Raw genomic sequence first — 6,145 nt, 5'->3', positions numbered from 1 at the left:
TAGCCTCAGGCTTTCATTGGTTAAATCAAGGTAATGCCTCTAGATCAGTGGTAGTCAACCTGGTCCCTACCGCCCACTAGTGGGCATTCCCGCTTTCATGGTGGGTGGTAGCGGAGCAACCAAAGTATAAATAAAAAGATAGATTGAAGTAAGTTGTTTTATAAAGATTTATTCTGCCAAACTTAGCGAAAATCCGACATAAAGTACTTAGTATTATATGCTTTAACTTGCTGTAACTCTGCTTTATAAATTTTATAAAGTAAAGTTACTTCCCCACTTTATAAATCACCATTACTGTGGAACCGGTGGGCAGTTAGAAAATTTTACTACTAACAGATACAAAAGTGGGCGGTAGGTATAAAAAGGTTGACTACCCCTGCTCTAGATGATTATAACATGGCACATAGGTGCCCAAGAAATATTTCTCACTACTATGGGAAATTATAAATGCAAGGAGTGAGTAAACAAACAAAAAATGGTGAAATAGAATTAAAGTGAATGAGGAAAGGAGACAACTCAGAAGGGAAATGGAGGAATCCTTAAACTGTTAAGAGAGATTTGCCTGATAGGTTATGTATCCAGATGAATGCTTATCTGTCCTAGGCTACCTCAGAGAGAGAGATGGGACAAATATGGCCCTGGCCTGGTACTCGGTTAGAGCGTCATCCTGATAAGCCAAGGTTGCAGGTTTGATTCCCAGTCTGGGCACATACAAGAATCAACCAAGCAATGCATAAATAAGGAACAATAAACCAATGTTTTTCTCTCCCTCTCTAATTAATTGAAGAAAAAAAAACAAAACCCCTTTAAAATCTTTTGCAAGAAGCTGTTTCAGCTGTTTCACACTCCACAGCCTCTCCTATTCACACACATTCATTATACGTGCATACACATGTATGTATATATACAGACATATATAATGTCCCAATATGGAATGCTCAAGGTATTCAGGAGTTGTGCTGGTTTACCGTCTAAATTTTGAGTTCTGTCCTTATACAGAGAAGCAAGTAATTTTAAAGATAAAATTCTGATAGTTACAAACTTTGGGGAAAGCAATGTGTGATTTGTGGACTTTGTTATGGTTTTCTATTTGTCCTGTTTTGTTTTGCTAATGTGGAAAGCTCTCCCAATTATATCCAAAAGAAATGAGTGAATATCATTATTGTTTTCCATCTAAGTAAAGTAACTTTAAACTCTCCTTGTACCTTCACCTCCAGAGACCCTGAAGAAAGTCTTTTCAGGGAAGTAGGCAGCAAGCAATTGGGCATAGCCAAGTATATTTCTGCTAATAGGATCTTCCCTGAACTTCTCCTGCAGAGTTGGGGTACTGTGGACATAAAGAGCAGAAGGGATCAGTGATTTTAGGTGGTGTATGTGTATTACCTTACGTAGCCTTCACAATACAGGGGGTCCTTGGGTTACAACAGTCTCCACATACGACACTTCAAGTTTACAATGCTCACTCTCATAAAATTTAAAAAAATTGAGCCGTGTGAGCATTTCGGCTTATGCCATTAGTGTTGGTCTTATGGACTATGTGGGCGAACTAGTTTGGTTGGAATAGCAGAAGAATGTGTAGTAACATGGTACAAGAGTGAGGAAGTTGGCATCCTCCAGTACGCTTACCTACGCCATTTTGGGCTGTTAAAAGCGCAAGTGTTCCATTTGTGTTAGGCTAGGGTGTGTTTCGAGTTCCACCAAATTGCAGGTTACATCACTGTCGGAGGAACAGAACTGTGTCGTAACCCGTGTACCTCCCCCATACCTTACCAACTAGGTAGGTGTATGTACCTGTTTTGCAGATGAGGAAACAGTCTGAGAGAGGCTCAATCGTTGGGTGGAAGAGTTAGAACTGGAATCGATGCAGTTTGATTCTAGAACCTGAATCCTTAAACTGCTACTTGATCTTGCTTCCCGAGTAGGGCGGGAGGGTTTGCTCGTGGGATATTTTGCAGAAAACAAATTTGATAGTTAAAATTTGAAAAGAGCATTCTGTAGTCTCTTCTTAGAGATTTACTGTATACAGTAAAATATTAAAGGTTCTGCAATATTTGAGAAGACCTGCAACAGAATATTTATGTTCCATGCTCTTAAGTTTATGTGACCCTTTATTAAATGCCTATTCAAGCAGTATATAGTAAGTATCTGAAGGACACTTTGCTGAAATTTTTCTGATGGGTTCAGCAGTATGGTTTTTATTCCATTTTTCTAAGTGTCTTAACATAGTCTTTAGTGAACTGGTTATAAAATGCATATTTTGACAATTGAGCTTAGCAGTTCATGTTGTTCCTTGAGCCTGGCATTCACTTCCCTTGGCCTGTGGAAATTATATCATCCCACTAAGCTCAGCGTAAATGCCACATCATTTACAAAAGCCTTCTGATTGCTTCCTTCTCTCCCTCTACTCCCCTGCTCCCCAAACCTTGCCATGGGTAGGTCTGTTGTCTGCTCAGGACCTGTCTTCATAGGTAATGATGGGGGAACCATATTTGGCTACTCTGCAACATTTCCTTAAAGTCATGTTGAAGAAAGCCTGTGCTTATTTAAATAATCTCTCGTTCCAGCATTGATGTGGTCTGGGCAGTAAGTAGCTTGTCCAGCTTTTCATCTGGTTTGGCTGTAGTGTCCAATTCCTTAGTGTTTGACCTCTAGGTGGCGGTATTGTATCATTTAAACATGGCTTCTAGCTTTCTGGCTCCCGCATATTGGCTGTGTTCTGATGGTTTAAATTGCCTCTATCACCCAAGTGTACACCTAACTTAGAGACCCAAAGAATCGCTGACATAATTTCCCTTGAAATAGTATTCAGGGCTGAGTTGGGGCATTTTATTGGAACCAGCGCAGTTTGCGATTTTCCCTTTTTGTATTTGTTAACAAATTTTTAACAAAGTTGGATAGAACGAAGGTCATAATATCATTTGCTTCACAGGTTATGAGTTACAGAGGGACCTTAAGAAGAACACTCTATTCACATTCCTATAGCAGGTGAGCTACTTGCTCCCTATGCCATCTGTTGTAGATGTGTGTGCTCTTAAATGCTCCCAAGGAAGGAAATGCCACATACTTGACTAAAAATGCCTGCTTCCATCACTTTCCTTTGGAATGAGATTTGTTGTAATCATTTCACACTTAAGAGTTAAAATAGTGCAAAGGAAGAGGCTGCAGCCCATTATCCTTTTATGGACACTTGTTTTTCTTTCTTCTAGAGCCATCTCTCTCCACAGTCCCCAACTGTGACTTTGTTCTGCGAAGACAAATTTTAATGTGAAAAGAACTAGATACATCAGTGCATCTTCAGAACTGTTTAAAATATAATTGAGAAAACTGCTAAAGGGTAATTGAGTGGAAGGAAACTGGTTGGTGCCCCCCCCCCCAAGTTCAAAGTGCCTGTTGTTGCCAATGTGTTGCCCTAAAAGTGTTGCAACTTCCACTTTAAGGTCCTTACACTTTTGTTTTCACATAAAAGTTCTTAGTTTATTTTATTTTAGAAAAGACATTTATTCAGCATCATGATCAGATTATTTACATTTAGCAATTAATAGTACTGGTACAAAAAAAAAAGAAATCTACATTATAACCCTTTATTGGAATGCTTGACAGTTCCCACAGAACAGAAACTAAAACAACCTGTTGTACAATTAGTCACAAATAAAGTCCTCGGGTTTTTGTTTTTTTGTTTTTCCCATTCACATGAGTAAAACGTGTCTTTGTAGCAGCAAAGGCACTGTGAACTAAGCCACTGTGCATTAAGCCACTGTGCTTGGCTTAGTTCACAAATCGGTTGTAACCTGTAGCTGCAAAGGCACTGTGAACTAAGCCACTGTGCACTAAGCCACTGTGCTTGGCTTAGTTCACAAATCGGTTGTAACCTATAGCAGCAAAGGCACTGTGAACTAAGCCACTGTGCACTAAGCCACTGTGCTTGGCTTAGTTCACAAATCGGTTGTAACCTGTAGCTTGCCTGTCATTTCCCTGGCTCTCCTCTCCTGCTAAGCTTTGTTTCCTGGCAATAATTAAACCCTCTGCCACTGCCGTAGCTACTGCTGTTTCTGGAACCACCATAAGCTGGTTTGGCAAAGTATTGGCCTCTACCAGCATAGGGACCAGAGCTTCTGTCTCCAAAGTTTCCTCCTTTTGTGGGTCCAAAATTTGAAGATTGTTGTAATTGACAAAATCATGGTAGCTTCCACCACCTCCAAAACTGCTTCCACGACTACTGCCAACACCACCTGCATGCCCTCCATTGTAATAGCTGTCATAGCTGCCACTCCCATCATAGCCACTGCCCAGCTTCCATAACTGTCCACTACTTCCATAGCCTCTGCTTTCTCTAGAGTGACCAGGGCCTCCTCTACAACCACCATCATGACCAGATCCTTAATAGCCATCTCCACTGCCACCATCATGGCTGCCACCAAAACCACCTTGACCACTGAGGTTTCCTCCATGATCAAAGTTGTCATTCCCACCAAAACCACCTTGATGACCACCTCCAAAGTTTCCAGAATCACTTCTACTTCTTTGGCTGGATGAAGTACTAACCATCTCTTGCTTAGATAGGGCTTGCCTTACTTCACAGTTGTAGCTATTCACAGTATGGTATTTCTGAATGACAGCTGTGTCTACAGAGTCATGGTCATCAAAAGGTCACAAAAGTAGGCCCTGGCCGGTTGGCTCAGTGGTAGAGCGTTGGCCTGGCGTGCAGAAGTCCCGGGTTCGATTCCCGGCCAGGGCACACAGGAGAAGCGCTCATTTGCTTCTCCACCCCTCCCCCTCTCCTTCCTCTCTGTCTCTTTCTTCCCCTCCCGCAGCAAGGCTCCATTGGACCAAGGATGGCCTGGACGCTGGGGATGGTTCCTTGGCCTCTGCCCCGGGCGCTGGAGTGGCTCTGGTCGCAGCAGAGTGATGCCCCGGAGGGGCAGAGCATCGCCCCCTGGTGGGCAGAGCGTCGCCTCCTGGGGTGGATCCTGGTCAGGCGCATGCGGGAGTCTGTCTGACTGTCTCTCCCTGTTTCCAGCTTCAGAAAAAGAAAAAAAAAAAAAAAAAAAGAGGTCACAAAAGCAAAGCCTCTTTTTTTGCCACTGTGTCAGTCAGTCATGATTTCAATCATTTAAATTTCCCATACTGTTCAAAATAACCTCTTAGGTGAAGTTCCTCAGTGTCTTCTTTAATACCACTGACAAAAATCTTTTTCACAATTAATTGGGCACCAAAGTCTTTGAGAATCTTTTCTTGAGACAGCCCTCTTTGGTTCTATAACTCTTCCATCCACTGTGTGTGGCCTTGCCCTCATGGCTGCATCCACCTCCTCCACCGTGGCATCCATGACAAACCCAGAGCCTCTGAAGTACTTGGTGTTTGGATTGCTCATCACCACACAGTCAGTGAGCGTTCCCCATCACTCAGAATGGCTCCTCATCGGTAGGTTCAAAGCTCACACCTCCAACAAAGAGCTTCTACAGCTGTTCTGGCTCTTTGGGAGACTCTTAGACTTGACTTAGACATGACAACTGTGGGAGGGGAAACTTGAATGATCCTTACTTGGCAGCATCCACCAGCAGAAAGCCAAAGTCCTTAGTTTATTCTCATGAAAAATCTGCACAATCACCGCAGATAAAGTGACTGAAAAATCTTTACTCCTGTTGTCCAATCTCCAGCTCACATTTTGCCAGCTCCAGCACTGGTCTTTGCAGTCCCCTGACTTACTTTGTTCTGTTCTAGCGTTCCTTTCTCTGTGTTCTTGAGGTCGTCTTCTTGTACTGGCTATGTCTTGCAAGCCTGTGGGTTCATATTTTTTTGTGTAATCCAAGGAATCGTAAATCACGCCAAAGCCAGTTGTCTTGCCACCACCAAAATGAGTTCTGAATTCAAACGCAAAGATGACATCTGGTGTGGTTTTATACATTTTGGCTAGTTTCCCCCAAATATTTTTCTTGGGTACTGTTGCCTTGCCAGGGTGAAGGACGTTAGTGGCTATTTGTTTCTGCTGAAGTGTCCTGTTGGTCATGAGCTTACTGGTCTGGATAGTTACTGTGTTGTTCACGATGGTGGCTGGTCTTCAAGCAGCTGGGTGGGGGTGGGGGGAACAGAGAAGAGAATGTCCTTACACTTTAAAAGGCATCTTTTGGCCCTGGCTGGTTGGCTC

The 6,145-nt window shown here is 42.7% G+C and overlaps 1 pseudogene; it reads right to left on the bottom strand.

Annotated features, from left to right (window-relative positions):
* Positions 1 to 3,964: 3,964 nt before the first annotated feature.
* On the bottom strand, positions 3,965 to 5,371 carry LOC136397242 (heterogeneous nuclear ribonucleoprotein A1-like; annotated as a pseudogene).
* Positions 5,372 to 6,145: the final 774 nt, after the last annotated feature.

Source organism: Saccopteryx leptura, chromosome 3 (genome assembly GCF_036850995.1).
Source record: "Saccopteryx leptura isolate mSacLep1 chromosome 3, mSacLep1_pri_phased_curated, whole genome shotgun sequence".
NCBI lineage: Eukaryota > Metazoa > Chordata > Mammalia > Chiroptera > Emballonuridae > Saccopteryx > Saccopteryx leptura.
This window is presented reverse-complemented; position numbering and strand designations above follow the sequence as displayed.